At 43.3% G+C, this 17,912-nt stretch overlaps 1 protein-coding gene across 1 annotated transcript in view; it reads left to right on the top strand.

Moving 5' to 3' along the window:
* Nucleotides 1-17,912, top strand: part of chd7 (chromodomain helicase DNA binding protein 7) — a gene marked incomplete at its 3' end in the record, with an annotated part of 231,082 nt that overhangs the window by 89,497 nt on the left and 123,673 nt on the right. The window lies entirely within an intron of this gene.

Genomic DNA, 17,912 nt, shown 5'->3' with positions numbered 1-17,912 from the left:
TTTCCTTGCTGGAAGCCTACAGACATATTAACACCATCCGAACTGGATGGTTTCTTTGCTGGAAGCATACAGACATATTAACACTCCATCAGAACTGGATTTCAGGTCGTTGGAGATATTCCACCCTTTCAAGCTTGTGATTTTCTAAACCAGGAAGTTCAAACTTGACCTAACTGCACATTTAAAAAGCATATAAGCGTCTCAACTCTCATCATCATGTCTGGTATTGTGCCTCATGTCCCAGTAACCTGCCTGGTGTCCCAGTAACCTGCCTGGTGTCCCAGTAACCTGCCTGGTGTCCCAGTAACCTGCCTGGTGTCCCAGTAACCTGCCTGGTGTCCCAGTAACCTGCCTGGTGTCCCAGTAACCTGCCTGGTGTCCCAGTAGCCTGCCTGGTGTCCCAGTAACCTGCCTGGTGTCCCAGTAACCTGCCTGGTGTCCCAGTAACCTGCCTGGTGTCCCAGTAACCTGCCTCATGTCCCAGTAACCTGCCTGGTGTCCCAGTAACCTGCCTGGTGTCCCAGTAACCTGCCTGGTGTCCCAGTAACCTGCCTCATGTCCCAGTAACCTGCCTGGTGTCCCAGTAACCTGCCTCATGTCCCAGTAACCTGCCTGGTGTCCCAGTAACCTGCCTGGTGTCCCAGTAACCTGCCTGGTGTCCCAGTAACCTGCCTGGTGTCCCAGTAACCTGCCTGGTGTCCCAGTAACCTGCCTCGTGTCGCAGTAGCCTGCCTGGTGTCCCAGTAACCTGCCTGGTGTCCCAGTAACCTGCCTGGTGTCCCAGTAACCTGCCTCATGTCCCAGTAACCTGCCTGGTGTCCCAGTAACCTGCCTGGTGTCTCAGTAACCTGCCTGGTGTCCCAGTAACCTGCCTGGTGTCCCAGTAACCTGCCTGGTGTCCCAGTAACCTGCCTCATGTCCCAGTAACCTGCCTCATGTCCCAGTAACCTGCCTCATGTCCCAGTAACCTGCCTGGTGTCCCAGTAACCTGCCTCATGTCCCAGTAACCTGCCTCATGTCCCAGTAACCTGCCTCATGTCCCAGTAACCTGCCTCATGTCCCAGTAACCTGCCTGGTGTCCCAGTAACCTGCCTGGTGTCCCAGTAACCTGCCTCATGTCCCAGTAACCTGCCTCATGTCCCAGTAACCTGCCTGGTGTCCCAGTAACCTGCCTGGTGTCCCAGTAACCTGCCTGGTGTCCCAGTAGCCTGCCTCATCAGGGCTGTACGCTAAGCTTTTTCACTAGGGGCACACTTGCCCCTAAATGAGAAATTTAGGGGCAAAAAATATTTTTTAGGGGCAAATTTTTAAATAACAATTTTACCATTATTTATATCGATTGTTTTTGATATATTTTTTTTTAAATAAAATATATATATTATATAATCATACTTGTAGTTGTATTATCTGCGAGACATCGCCACCACGCAACAAGTCTAAATGCTCGCTATATGCAACCAGCTCCACTGTCTGTGTGTACTGAGTAGCCTCCAGCTACGGCCAGGATTCTCCGGAGCTGCAGCTGGGCCCTATACTGTAGCCTCCAGCTACGGCCAGGATTCTCCGGCGCTGCAGCTGGGCCCTATACTGTAGCCTCCAGCTACGGCCAGGATTATCCGGCGCTGCAGCTGGTCCCTATTGACTATATTCAGCGTGCCCTCAGCTCGAATACGCATCGACTCAGTGTTATAAGACATTGATATCAGGACGGAGCTATCTGAACTATTTAGTTTAATGGGACGTTTCGTTTTGAACAGTAAAGCTAACGCAAGCTATCATGCACTACTAGACTTACTGGAGCATTTGTTGATAGCTATCAGTAGCTAGCCGGCTGGCAGGCTCACCGAGGTCCCAGTGTTTACAACAGCCACGGGTGCGAGAGGGCTGGAGGAGGAGCAGACCCCGCAGCTCGCTGATCATACCTGCTGAGTGCTCACTGCTCAGCTCGTGTGAGTGACGTCATCGCGTCATCACACGCCTTGGATAATTTAGGAGTGAAATGCGAATCCAAGGCTTGAAAGCACTACTCGCAAGCCCGCCCCCAGATAATATTTACCAATCGCAACGGCCAATTAAAGGGGCAATTCGCGACGATATCATCGCACTGTACAGCCCTGCTCATGTCCCAGTAGCCTGCCTGGTGTCCCAGTAACCATTTAACCTAGGCAATAAAATTGTATCTGAATATAATGAGACAAATAAACAGTATAACCAAAGATGCAGATGAGGGTCTGTCTGCCTGATTGGTTATATTACATGTTACAATAAATATAGGAAATACAATTTTCTTTTATAATGCCAATACATTTTAATCTAATCTAACGAAGGACATGCAACGTAGGGCTGGGCGATTAATTATTTCTGTTTCTATCAAGCATTCAACAGTTCAAACAGACATTACCATCAAGCATTCAACAGTTCAAATATAGACCTTACCTTTCTATCAAGCATTTGTGTTATTACGCAGCATTAGAAAACTTAATATAAATTGCTCTACCCAAGTTATGTTAAGTTCACCGTTAAGTTCTCAGGACAGTCTGCAAACGATACCCGGTGAAGAACGCAAACAAAACTGCGTTTAGTCAAATAAATATACATGCAGTATTTTTCCTTCTTAACCTCTTAACCAACGGCCCATCACTTAATACAATATATATATCAACGCCCTATTTGTTGCCTGTCGATTGCCGTTTCAGGTGACAAAATCCGCCCAGCGGTTCTCGAGTTACATGCCGATATGTGAGACTTTCAATTTTTTTTAATACCACTCCCAACTCCCGATGCTCTAGCTCCGTCAATCATTTGGCGATCTCGAAAAATGATTGGACAGGATTGTAACCAATGAGTGTGGCTTTCCTTTCCAATGATGCCCCACGTGGGGATGAGCGAATCAGGGATCTAGGTGAAAAGTCACGAGCAAAAATGGGAAGTAAAAAATGCGCCGAATGCATTGGCGTCTATGAGAAAATTTAAACCTGCAGACCTATTTTTTTCAAATTTGACAAATCACTGACTCATTTCTGAATGGATTTTTATGAAATTTTACATGTACTACACAAGACTTCAGGCTATGGACGCCAGGGTGTTTTTTCAGCCATACAAATTTTTTGGGAAATATACTTTTGGATATTGCAACTACTACAGAAAAACGTGAGTAACAACTTTTTCTACAGCTCAAGTTCAGACCTATGTTACTCTATTTCATTAGCACTAAAAGTGAATTCTCTTTATTATATCAGAAACTCCAGAATGTCATCTTTCAAAAGAGACCAGGCTCATGCATGTGCTATAAGTATAAAGTATAGTATTTTGGTTTGCAAAAAAAGTATGCAGTCAAAAAGTAAAAAAGTTAAAGAATTGCCACTTATGTGGGCACCAGTTAATAGAGGATTTGATTTCTGAAAACAGAAACTATATTTTACGTTGGAGTCGTTCAACACGCGTCTGCTCTAATATAGCTTATATGTGGGTGTTTCGAAAAATGCAGACATCCAAGAAAATGAATCAGGCGGCTCCACTGGTTATAACTGAACATTGAAGTGTCTTTGCGGAGCCATGAGGATGGAAACGGCCAGTGTGTCGAGTGAAGGAGCGCCGCCTGATGGAAATCTGTGCTCTACTGAGCACAGCTTTCTAGTTGTTGATGTATCAGACCCAGTCGCCGTATCCAGTGCTCCTGGCCTAGAAGTCTGGAGTGACTGGTGAGCCCTGCTCCCCGCTCAGGGGCGCTTGATGCACTGTGCTGGGTCCAGCCGCAGGGACAGGGGACCCCCCATTATCACACACACTCACACACCCTGGCCTAGTCTGGGTTGGAATTTAGCAGGAAGTTAGCCTGAGGATATAGGGTGACCGCCATATTCTAGTGTGTGTGTCTGGGTCGATGGGACGCTTTCTGTGGTTGCTATGATGCATTTGTTGCTGGAAAGAGTAATACGCACGCACGCACGCACACACACACACACACACACACACACACACACACACACACTAGTCGGTCAGTAAGTCAGATAGACTGTGTATGTCTGGTGCTCTAAGCTCCATCTGTTCTCTAAACACGGTTATTACATACATACACACACACACACACCCACCCACACACCCACACAAACACACACACACGTGAGTGCCTGACAGTCCCTGGCAGCTCAAGGTCACAGCGGTGATAGAGAGCTGCTCGACGACCTTTATACTACATTCTCTCCCACATACACACACACTGTAGCGTGCGATGGTGCACTCTGGTTGACATATAAGCGTCTCTGCCCCTCCCCCGCCCAGCCAGGCAGGGAGCTGTAAGCCTCATACCACTGCTGCTCTCCAACACACATTCTCACACAGACATGTTGTTGAATCAAGAGGGTTTGGTAGTAGTTTTTTTATTAAATTTAGAAACTCATGCATGCTGTAAGTTGATGTATTTTTATATTGTTTACACGGTTTATTTTTCTCATATTTTATATTCTGAGTTGATTATATTGTTTACACTGTTTATTTTTCTCATATTTTTATATTCAGATTAAATTTTCCCCCTATATTTATGTCTTTCTACTATTACCCTGCCCATACCTGTACCCCCCCCTCCCCCATGCTGCTATGACATATATATAATATATATATATATAGTTTTCAGTGTGTCTCACTCCAATCATGTTTATTTAACTCTTTCCCCACCCCTACATAGACCACTGCACTTCGCATTACATTGAGCTCATGGAGGAGAGAGCGGGGGGAGAAAATGAATGAATGTGAAAAAGTGAGAAAGTGCCGATCGACTTGGGATTGGTCTCTCTGTGTTCAGGAGACTCTGGCATGTAAAAGTATATTGGATCATGTCTCCAGCACCCCACAGCCGTAGCTACAACCACTTAATGTCAAGGCTCTCATCCACATGCAGGGAACAAAATTTACTTTTTGGCTTACCAGCCAAGGCAGATTTTTTACCAGCCAAAAATGTTAAATAGCTTTTTAATATCACTTTTATTATTACTATGTAATACACTCGTATGCAATTTTAAATTAATATAATAAACAACATATTAGCATAATTTTGAGTGGACTGAAGGAATGAGTCGGTGTTAATAGTTTAAAATACAGATAATTTATTAAAACATATATATATTTAGTGTAGGGCTGTCCATATACCATTTTACAGGCTTTGAATACTCCTTGGTGTTTCCGAACGCGTATTTGAATACTTTCTCAAAAACACTATTTAAAAACAATAAGATTAACATTTCATAATTAACCAATCAATCACAAATCATAAGTCTTGGCTACCATTCTGTTCTATTCAGTAGCAACCCGAGACGTCACGTCAAATTGCGTTTGCAACATGTATTCTGATCACCGTTGTACTACCAGTATGCTTCTGCGTGTATAGACAATTGTGTGTACGTACATTCACACGGGGAACCGATCTTTTTCGTTTTCATTTTAAAAAAGTTTCTGTTTTAGACTTCCCTCTTTTATTTTGAAACCCCCCAACCGGAAGTATTATTGTTGTTATCGCTAGCTAGCGCAACAGTCGTCCGGTTCTGTGCTTTTGAGCTAACGCTAGTTAAGCTAGCTAATATTTGTCTTCCTTTGACTTGTTGAAAATGTCTAGGATACAAATGTTGAGATTGTTGGTGAACAAGCGACTAACTGCAGCTATGTTGCAGTGTGCACACACACTGTCGCGTCTTGACTTTAGGCACAAAGCGGACATTTACGCATATAATGTAGAACATTTGCGCATATTGCTTCGGTCAAAAATAGTTAATAAAAGTTGAGACGGATGTACTTACTGGTCACAAGAGTCTTCAATAACATTTGGATGGTAATCAATTTTGTGAATACATTTGTTGAAACAACATATTTGTTGGCAGACGACTCCTTATAAACACTGCTATCTAACGTTAGCAAGCTAAGCGTGCATAGCTCGACCTGGCTGTGTAACGTTAAGTAACTTGTGTTCCGCTGGGAAAGACTGCTCATCACTGCATACAATTTGAAGTAAGCGGTGCACTCCTCATGCTACGAACGGACACACACACGTCACATATAGAAGCTATTATTTCTTTTATGAAAATTCAGAAAGTTGGCTCCCAATTGTTGTACACGCCAGGGTGGCGAGTAGCCTCCGTAATTTACCAGCCAAAGAGTAAATCTACACGCCATTGGCGCTTGGCGGGTGCTTATTTTGTTCCCTGTCCACATGCATTCATTTTCTCCCCCCGCTCTCTCTCTCCCATGATTTTAGAATACCGGAAGTGTTGCGGTGGTCTATACTAGGGCTGGGCGATAAAACGATAACGATAATCATCGCGATAAATTTTCGATATATCTATTTTCCAAGCTTGGACCAAACAGTGTTCCATTCTATGCATATGATCCAGTGGCGGTAGGTTTCCCCCTGGTGGAATATAATAATCTATGCACTGGGCCGTGTGTGTACTGCGTAGAAGAAGGTGCGCGGACTGATGACGACATCAACTCGAGACAAGACATTCAGTTTTGGTGGTTTGAAAATAATCACGCGGCATAATCACAAGGAAGAAACATTAATTCAGACTGTGTTGGATATAACAAAATGGATTTATATGGATTATGGACTTGGACACATTCATGGAGAATTCAAGCCGGGACCACAACGCTTCTCAAAGGGTTGGCTCGCTCGACACGGGACGGCTCCAACTCGTCTCGTAGTGACGGCTTCGTTCTACCGCATCAAAAAAGTTAGTCTATTAATAGCCCCTTGCGCCGGGCATAAGAAGTTAATTAAACTTGACAGAAATGTATATCGACGATAATTATCGATATCGAGTTATATGAAAATAATTGTATTTTATCACGATAAAGTTTTTGGCCATATCGCCCAGCCCTAGTCTATACTATTAATTCCGGTAAACACCTTCTCGTTAGTCCTGGATAAACCTTTGATCTGTTGTTGGATCAGTGAGTAGTTGTGGTAGCAGATGGCTTCCAACTAGAGCTTTAAGTTAACCTGTAGAAATGATTTGAGAACAGAACGTCACTTAGAGCTTCCAACTAGAGCTTTAATTTAACCTCTTAAGCCCAAGCGGACCGGGGCCGGTACAATATTGATATCACGTAGGGCTGGGCGATACAACGATAACGCTTATTATCGCAATATATTTTATTAGTCGATAATAAAAATAATATCGATAATACATTTTTTTGTATTGTGACCTGCAACATGGCAGCTTTAAAACAGCATTGTCTTTCTTGCCTGCAACTTAAAGTAATGGCTTTGCTTGTCCAAATGACAATACTGACCAAATTGAGATTTATTTTTCTCTTGTCCATTTATTTTGTTTGCTTTCTAATTTAAAATACAGATTGAAACAGTCTGTACACAGTAGGCTATGTGTGCTAGCAGAGCTAGTCTCCAGTCACGAGTTTGGTGGTTTGTCCACCAAAAAAAGTGCCAAAAGATAGAAAAGAAACTAGCAGAGCCAGAACTGTTCAACTCCCCTGGAGCCACAGCCACTTTTTTTGGTACTTTCGCTTTCAAACCAGCTGCAGCCTGAGAACTGGAGTGTGAGGGGATGTAACACTATAGATGGCGGCAACAACATAGAATTGCTGCAAAATAAACATACATTTGTTTAAATAATAATAATATATCTTTTTTAATACTATATCGATAGTCGAAATTATTTATCATGATAACGTTTTTGGCCATATCGCCCAGCCCTAATATCACGCCATAAATCCATCTCTACAGAATGTATGAATTAATGTTGCGTTTCTTTTTCAAATGTAGCCAAGAGCGGGGCGCCCTTGTGGCGCATACCATAGTGCCTCGCGCACCTACGCGGCCGACCCGGGTTCGATCCCAGCTCCCGTCGTTATTTGTTGCATGTTCTCCTCCCGTTCGCCCTCTCCTCTGTCGGTCCTGCGTGGCCAATAAAAGCTGTAAAAATGCTAAAAAATTATAAAAAAATAAAAAAAAATTAGCCAAGAGTAAAGACCCTAACCCAATCAAAACGGCAGTAAACATTTTTTATTTTCAGCACTAAGTTTGTTTACCAATGATTTTAAATGTTATTAGTGAAATGAGTTTATAGAAATCTCAGGGCATCGAGTCGGAAAAAGGCGCTTATAGACGCGAGGATTTGGCGCAACCTAACTTTGTAGTATTTTGAGAGAAGAGACCAGGGCCCTCATTCATCAATGTGTGCGTAGAACATGTCCTATTTCCACACGTAAGCACGGCAGGGCTCGAGACTAACGATGTCCCGTCGTCCCGGGGACGATCAAATATTGATTTGGGACGAACAGAGATCTTTGCTGGGACGCATCCGGGACGGAGAGGATTTTTTTTCACAGGAAATGTCAATTGGACGACTGTCAGTGCGCGCATATATTGCTGTCAAATGGTTAATGTCTCGTGTTGACTAAGTTCACTGAAGTCTAAACGTAGCGTGATTTGCCAAATCCAATGACTATCTCCGCCTCCCAACGCAGCAATACGCTCATCCAGCATCAAGTTCCTACCCACCTCTCCTCCGGTACAGTACGCGCTGTGCACCGTACGATTGCAACGGTGCGGAACCTTTTTTTGCGGAACTTAAATCCCCACGTAATTTATCAACAACACTGCGGCCTGCTGTGAGCATTATAAAACAAACGTGTGTTTAACCGACCGTGAATTAAAGTGTCAATGCTGTTTGTCATTTTAACAGCAGATACTTTCTTAAATGCCATCCTCCCGACAGAGCAGTGTGACGGGGAGCTCTGATGGGTTCGATTGCTGGTGTTAGCATTAGCTGAAGAGCTAGTTTTAGCTTAACGTTACCTTGGCTAAAGTTGGGACTATTCATAATCCAGCAATAATGGCTGCAGACCTGCAAGCAAAGTACAGCAAGTTGGCAAAGGAGTATTCCAACGTAAATCACATTTTCACCAGTAAAGTTAGTCTTTCCATCTGCAGCTACATGCTAGCTAACCTAGCTCATGTTAGCGTCGTCACTGAACCACCTCGCGTACACAATTAATGACATGTTGCGGACAGCCATATCGGTGACAATGTTTAGCTTTTAGTGCCAAATGATAAGAGTCTGAGGCGGAGTCTCAAAAGAGAATGTTGAATATTTATTGTGCAAAAATCACAATAGAATAGATCCTCTCCAACGGAGCCTTGTAGCTGAGTAGGGTATATCTGCAGAGCCACTTGGTAACGAGTGCAACACCGTGTAATGTCCGTGTGGATCGTTGGAGTAGGGTATATCTGCAGTGCTGCAGCCCCATACTCAGTGTATAGATTTGTATTAGTATCATAATCAATCACCTGTTGTTGAATAAATACCATTACTTTCTAGTTATTACTAAAAAACAGTATATATAAAACAGTAGCTGTATAAAAAAAAAAAAAAAAAAAAGTATAATTTATATAATTTAATTTAAAAAAAATGTATGCACTGGTATTTTTGGGACGGTTACATTCACTTTGGGACGGTTAAAATTGTATTTCGGGACGGTTCTGGGACGGTGGTGAAAAAAGTTAGTCTGGAGCCCTGAAGCACGGAATGTAGAACTAGTGTACGCACAGGGAAGTCGGGATTCATCACACGTGCGTACGCAGGCTCTACGCACACCTGTCATGATGAATCCCACCTTGGCTCTGCGCCGCGGCTCATGCACGCTTTCACGTATTTGCATACCAGAAACGCCCCGATTAACCATATACGGTAATGGAATACACCCATGAAATGTGGAAAAATGGACTAAGCCGAGGGAAGCGTGTCATGAGACAGGCTGACAGACGTGTACACTTACGGTGATGTCGGATATGATATCTATTAACCATTGCTGCCTGGGCAGCGCAAACACTAATAAATACCGCCCTGGAATATGACTGCCTTTTCCCGTGTTGTTTGATTAATACCCAGGGATTAAAGTTCTCCTCAATTTTATTCCAAATCGCGATGGATCTCCCGTCAATTTTCTACCTGCTGCATATGATTTCTAGAGGCATACTACAATCTATTTTGATGTCAGTATTGGGTAGCAATGAATCTCACTGCATGTATGATGTAGCCTGCCTTTCAATACATGAACTTGAATTCCATCATGTTTGTGTGCGGGACTCACAAGGCTGTTGTCACAATGGGTGGTACCGGTACAGACAGTAATAATAACAGTCCACACATCACGATCCATGCCATAGCCTATGTTCTATTAGGACATGATCTGTGACGACAAATGTTCTGATATCATACTCTGACAGCATGCCTATGATCAACAAAAACGCGAACTTGAATCCCATCATATACATAGTCTGTCCACTATCTGGTGTCATTGCAATGCGTTTTCTATTCTTTCTTATACAGTAAAAAGGGGGAAGAACACTATTCATATGACTTGTATTCTGCTTACAGCTTTGAAATTCCACTTGTTTCGTTTAACGTAAAGCCTTTTAAATATAATCAAAACGTTCCCGTGTTTCTGCGGTCTGCGCAAAATAATAACGAGTTGAGCTTTATGATTTATGATGAATTGAAAATGGGGGACCCTGATGTAAACAAGACGAAAGTTGGTCTGCATCCCCAATTAACAATTGTATGTACTGAGCTGTACTGTACTGTACCCATTCTGCAATCTGTTAATAAACTTTTCAATCAATCAAGCTACGCGGAGCGCAGTCAGTCAGTAGCCTACACCCCGTATATTCCGATAACGCTATATAAACCATGCTGCATTCATTCTGAGAGAAAGATCTATTATTCCAAATGCTATTTATAGGGTTTTGACCATAATTACACTACTGTTGCTATTTTACAATGAACTATAATGAACTACGGTTCGTACAGAACATGCCAGTGTTATTATGCACAGAAGCTCATTTCCTTGTTGTAATAATATATTCTACCACTGGGCGCCAGGTACGCCTGGTCTGACCTGTGCGTAGATGTAAGCACGGAGTCAAGTTCAAATCGAAATTGATGAATCCCACTCTTTGCTTAGAAATGATCGTACGCACAGGGTAAGCACAGATCTGTGCGTAGAACACGTTGATGAATGAGGGCCCAGGGCTTTCGAATTTCAAAAAAATAACTTCCCAGCTCACACCAGCCCCTGTCAATCATCTGACTTCTAGCGTGACTTCTTTCTTATTTTTCGGGATCATATCCCACAAACCTGAATGTTATTTCCATAAAACAGAACGCAGTTCGTTTCTCTACCTTTCTGTGAACGTCTAGCAAAAAACGGTGTTGCAATCTGATGAAAAATGGCGGAGAAATTTACATTATAAAAAAAGTAACTGTACTTACAGTAGATTTCATTCACGGTTTGTGAATCACGCCTGGTGATACTAAATCCAGATTGAACTCTGCCATTGGAAAGGGGAGATTTGGCCCGATCCATAGAGTGTGACTTGGCTATAATAAGGTAATTTATAGGCCTTATATTCTATAATCATATTTCAAATTGCATGTGTCCGGATGGCAGAATTTAGTACTGTATCTACAAATCCTCCTGTTAATGATCTGCCCTTAATTAATTTTTTGTACACGTGAAGTCGTGATCTCAAGAAGGCACTGAATGAGCTCAGTGGCAATTTTTCATGTCTGGTCAATTTCAGCATGGTGTTATTCACCGTCAAAGATGAAACATTTTAATTTATATTCTTCTTTGGTTCATTACAATGTACTCAAGCCTAGTAACGGACACAATATTTCTGACACTGGGAATATATTCCCTGAGATCCATAGATGCAAGAACATGCTAATTGACCTTGTAGAAGTCGAGCAATCTTCCATTTACTTAGAGAATATGGCTAGGGCTTAAGAGGTTAACCTGTAGAAATTATTTGAGAACAGAACGTCACTTAGCCTCCAACTAGAGCTTTAAGTTAACCTGTAGAAATGATTTCGAGCTTCTAACTAGAGCTTTAAGTTAACCTGTAGAAATGATTTCGAGCTTCCAACTAGAGATTTAAGTTAACCTGTAGAAATGATTTTGATGTTCCAACTAGAGCTTTAAGTTAACCTGTAGAAATGATTTCGATGTTCCAACTAGAGCTTTAAGTTAACCTGTAGAAATGATTTCGATGTTCCAACTAGAGCTTTAAGTTAACCTGTAGAAATTATTTCGATGTTCCAACTAGAGATTTAAGTTAACCTGTAGAAATGATTTTGAGCTTCCAACTAGAGATTTAAGTTAACCTGTAGAAATGATTTCGATGTTCCAACTAGAGATTTAAGTTAACCTGTAGAAATGATTTCGATGTTCCAACTAGAGATTTAAGTTAACCTGTAGAAATTATTTTAGAACAGAATGTCACTTAGAGCTTCCAACTAGAGCCTAAAAGGGGATGAGAGAAGGATGGAAGGAAGGAGAGGGAGGAGTGGAAAAGGGAGAAGGAAGGAGTGCATGTCCTGATCGCGTCTACCTTAATGATAAGCAAGCAGTGCAAAAATGCGGAAGCATTCGTCACCGCACGCCACTACGGTAAAGCGCCTTTCTTTTCAGGCCCGCTTTGGGAGCTGTCGCGCGGAAATAGGCTGTCTATTGCCATTCTCTTTGACAAACTCTAACCTTAACCAGCTCCTTAACAGCGCCTAAACTTAACCGTTCTAACCTTAACCAACTCCGAAACAATGCCTAACCTTAACCTTAACCTTAACCATGCCTAACCTTAACCATAGAAAGAATATTGCCATTCTCTTTGACAAACTCTAACCTTAACCAGCTCCTTAACAGCGCCTAAACTTAACCGTTCTAACCTTAACCAACTCCGAAACAATGCCTAACCTTAACCTTAACCTTAACCATGCCTAACCTTAACCGGCGAAAGAATACACGTTAAAAAAAAATCACGTTAAAAAAAATATATTTTATGGGATTCGAACTCGCCAGCAAACGAGCTGTAGGATCCACAGCCATGCAGTGTTGCCAATTGAGCTATTTCTCGATACTGAATAAGGGGCGGTGACTTATATATATTGAGCTCCGCTCGTGTCGAACCAAGGCGGGATCTCATGCGCATGCGCGGGCACCTCGCGCGAGCACGCCGGCGCACGCACGCACCTGAGCGAGCACGCCGCCGCCGGTGCACGCACCTGGGCGCTGGGCGGCGGAAAATGAAAGGCGCATTACCGCACGCCACTACGGTAGAATGCTTCCGCATTCTTGCACTGCTTGCTTATCATTAAGGAACAGGCGTCCTGATCTGATCACTCTTATCTGTTCCTCCTCACTCTCACACTCACTTTCTCTCTCTTTATCCTTATCTCTAGTATCTCCATCTCCCTCTCCTCTCTCGGTCTCCCCTCCTATGGAGAGGTGGAACTTGACACCATTCTGTTCCCCTCTGCCTGTCACATTACCACCACGGCCCTGTGTGTGAGAGAGGGAGAGAGAGAGGCTGTGTGCTAGTACAGCCATTTGCATGCTAGTGTGTGTCTGTGTGTGTGTGTGTTGTCATGTCAGTGATTGATTATGGAGGCAGGCTTGGCAGAAAGACACTGCTATCTGTTGGGACTGCGGCGCTCTCTCTCTCTCTTTCTCTAGCCCCATCTCGCTCTCTCTAGCCCCATCTCTCTCTCTCTAGCCCCATCTCTCCTCTCTGCCTCTCTCTCTCTCTAGCCCCATCTCTCATCTCTACCTCTCTCACTATAGCTCTACATCTCTCTCTACCTCTCTACCTCTCACTATAACTCTACCTCTTTCTCTCTATCTGTATATATAACTCTACCTCTCTCTCCATCTCTCTCTACCTCATTATAGCTCTACCTCTATGTATATATAACTACATCTCTCTATAACTCTATCTCTCTGTATATAACTCTGTCTCACTATAGCTCTACCTCTTTATTTCTATATCTCTGTACATATAACTCTACCACTCTATATAACTCTATCTCTCTTTCTCTATCTCTCTGTATATACAGTATAACTCTACCTCTCACTATAGCTCTACCTCTTTATTTCTATCTCTGTCTGTATATATAACTCTACCTCTCTTTATCTCACTAGTTCTATATCTCTCACTATAACTCTCTCACCATAGCTCTGCATCTCTCTCTCACCATAGCTCTACATCTCTCACTATAACTCTCTCTCTCTCTCTCTCTCTCTCACCATAGCTCTGCATCTCTCTCACCATAGCTATGCATCTCTCTCTCACCATAGCTCTACATCTCTCACTATAACTCTCTCTCTCTCTCTCTCTCTCTCTCTCACCATAGCTCTGCATCTCTCTCACCATAGCTATGCATCTCTCTCTCACCATAGCTCTACATCTCTCACTATAACTCTCTCTCACCATAGCTCTGCATCTCTCTCACCATAGCTATGCATCTCTCGCACCATAGCTCTGCATCCAGGGCACGAAATTAGAGCCCGCCACCCACCAATGGCGGGCATATTTTAGGTTTGGCGAGTGACACTGAGAGGTCTGCCCGCCACACATTTAAGTTGGTGTTAAGTTATTGTCCTGGGAAGTCTGTTTATGTATTATTATTATTGTATTGTGATGTGTTTTGTTTCATGTTGAAAAAATATATATATACATTTAAAAATGTTTTTATAATACAATAAATATCGGTTATCGGCTTGAGGAGCATAAAGTTATCGGTGTCAAAAAATCAATATTGTGCATCCCTAAATACAATAGGCACATTTGTGACTGTTACAAATATAACACGTTTTATACTTGTGCTACAAGATTTTGGCCTGTGCTACAAAACCATCAACCTCTGTAGCACCAGTGCTATGTTCAAAAAAAGTTAACGGGCACGAAATTAGAGCCCGCCACCCGCCAATGGCGGGCATATTTTAGGTTTGGCGAGTGACACTGAGAGGTCTGCCCGCCACCTGGCATGTAGTTCATATCGATACTCTTATTTTGAAAATCCTGTGCAGGTCTAATTTCCGCCCCAAGCGCAGCTCCAGTCATAATATCGATGGCTCCGGCAGTTAGCAACGTTTGGTTCATACGATACTCTTATTTTGAAAAAACCCATGGCAACAAGTCATATCCGCCCCAGTCCGTGCTTCTGCTCGTATCAACACAGAGGCAGTCTGCTCTAGTCTAGTGCGGACCTCCGTGAGCTAACGTTACTGTTTAAACAATGACCCAGTCAACTATTCACTTTTAGTTTAATACATGACATGATGCATTGTCTAATGGTATCTAGCTGGCTAGCTACTGATAGCTGCTGATATCAACAAATGCTCCAGCAATAGTCGAGTGCATAATGCCTCCGTTCGCTCGTTAGCTCACGTTAGCTCACGTTAGCTCACGTTAGCTCTATATGTCCCAGTAAACTAAATAGTTCACTGAGGCGCTGTCTTAACGTTATCTAGCCGGCTAGCAGTAGCTACAGATAGCTCCTCCTGATATCAATGTCTTATAACATTGATTCGATGCGTATTCGAGCTGAGGGCATGCTGAATGTGATTTGACCAACGCACAGTATACCAATAGGGTCCAGCTGCAGCGCCCGAGAATCCTGGCTGCATCTGGAGGCTACTAAGTATACACACAGACAGTTGAGCTGTTTGCAAATAGCGAGAAGTCACTTCAGAGAGAGAGAGAGAGTACAAATTTAACTCTGGCCTCTTTAAGTGTCTATTCTTCAACATAATAGCTTATCTACTTGAAATGTACTGACATTTTTTTATATATGTGACACAAAAATGCGTTTTTTTTTTGGCCGGTAAGAAATATGCTTGGCGGGTAGAATTTTCCCATCTACCCGCCACTGGCCGGTGAGTCAAAAAGTAAATTTCGTGCCCTGTCTGCATCTCTCTCACCATAGCTCTACATCTCTCTCACCATAGCTCTACATCTCTCTCTTATCTCACCATAGCTCTACATCTCTCTCTTATCTCACCATAGCTCTACATCTCTCTCACCATAGCTCTACATCTCTCTCGTATCTCACCATAGCTCTACATCTTTCTCTTATCTCACCATAGCTCTACATCTCTCTCTTATCTCACCATGGCTCTACATCTCTTTCTTATCTCACCATAGCTCTGCATCTCTCTCTTATCTCACCATAGCTCTACATCTTATCTTATCTCACCATAGCTCTGCATCTCTCTCTTATCTCACCATAGCTCTACATCTTATCTTATCTCACCATAGCTCTACATCTTATCTTATCTCACCATAGCTCTGCATCTCTCTCTTATCTCTCCATAGCTCTACATCTCTCTTATCTCACTATAGCTCTGCATCTCTCTCTTATCTCACCATGGCTCTGCATCTCTCTCTTATCTCACCATGGCTCTACATCTCTCTCTTATCTCACCATGGCTCTACATCTCTCTCTTATCTCACCATGGCTCTACATCTCTCTCTTATCTCACCATGGCTCTGCATCTCTCTCTTATCTCACCATGGCTCTGCATCTCTCTCTTATCTCACCATGGCTCTACATCTCTCTCTTATCTCACCATGGCTCTGCATCTCTCTCTTATCTCACCATGGCTCTACATCTCTCTCTTATCTCACCATGGCTCTACATCTCTCTCTTATCTCACCATGGCTCTACATCTCTCTCTTATCTCACCATGGCTCTACATCTCTCTCTTATCTCACCATGGCTCTACATCTCTCTCGTATCTCACCATGGCTCTGCATCTCTCTCTTATCTCACCATGGCTCTACATCTCTCTTATCTCACCATGGCTCTGCATCTCTCTCTTATCTCACCATGGCTCTACATCTCTCTCTTATCTCACCATGGCTCTACATCTCTCTCGTATCTCACCATGGCTCTGCATCTCTCTCTTATCTCACCATGGCTCTACATCTCTCTCTCTTATCTCACCATGGCTCTACATCTCTCTCTTATCTCACCATGGCTCTACATCTCTCTCTTATCTCACCATAGCTCTACATCTCTCTTATCTCACCATATCTCTACATCTCTCTCTCTCTCTCTCTCTCTCTCTCTCTCTCTCTCTCTCTCTCTCTCACTATAGCTCTATCTCTCACTATAGCCCCCCTCTCTCTGTCTCTGTATATATAACTACCCCTCACTATAGCTCTACCTCTTTATCTGTATACATAACTCTACCTTTCTCATTATAACTACCTCTCTCTCTCTCATTATAACTACCTCACTCTTTCTCCCACTATAGCTCTACATCTCTCTCTCACTTACTATAGCTCTACATCTCTCTCTCACTTACTATAGCTCTACATCTCTCTCTCACTTACTATAGCTCTACATCTCCCTACATGTATCTCTCTCTACATTTATCTCACTATAGCTCTACATCCCTCTCTCTCACTATAGCTCTACCTGCCTCTCTTTACCCCTCTCTTTTTTTCTCTCTCTCTCTCTCACACACACACACACACACACACACACACACACACACACACACACACACACACACTAGCTCTCCTACTATACCGGTAGTTCTACCTCTCACTATAGCTCTCTCTCTCTCTCCATCCCTATCTATTCTGCTGTCTATGGACCTCCCTTTAGCTTGTGCGTGTGATCAGATGTGTTTAGTGTGACCTTGCAGTAGTTTGGCTGCTGTGTGTAACATTCTAGTGGTCCAGGTATTCTCTCTCGCTCTCTCTCGCTCTACTTCTTCTTTTTTTTTTTTTGGTCTTTTTCCCCCTCCATTTTCCTCCGATTTTCTCCCATCCCAATGTTAGTCGTATGCCAATTCCTAGTCCCTTCCTGGTCGCTGCGCTTTACCCCCCACAGTCAGATCATTTGGGAGAGTGGAGGCTACCACGTGCTTCCTCCGACACACGTCCAGCCAATCACCGCTTCTTTTCACCTGGCAGCGCGGATTCTCATTGAGAGGGCGTAGCGTGTGGGAGGACCACACTATCCCCCTCACGTCCAATCCGCGCTTAGCAGGCGCCCCGACCGAACTGTAGGAGTCGCTGTTTACAACGACCCGGACCCACCCCGCCAGCT

Source organism: Notolepis coatsorum (genome assembly GCF_963971535.1).
Source record: "Notolepis coatsorum genome assembly, chromosome: 13".
Taxonomy (NCBI): Eukaryota; Metazoa; Chordata; class Actinopteri; order Aulopiformes; family Paralepididae; genus Notolepis; species Notolepis coatsorum.
The sequence above is the reverse complement of the archived record's forward strand: the minus strand, read 5'-3'. Positions and strand labels throughout refer to the sequence as shown.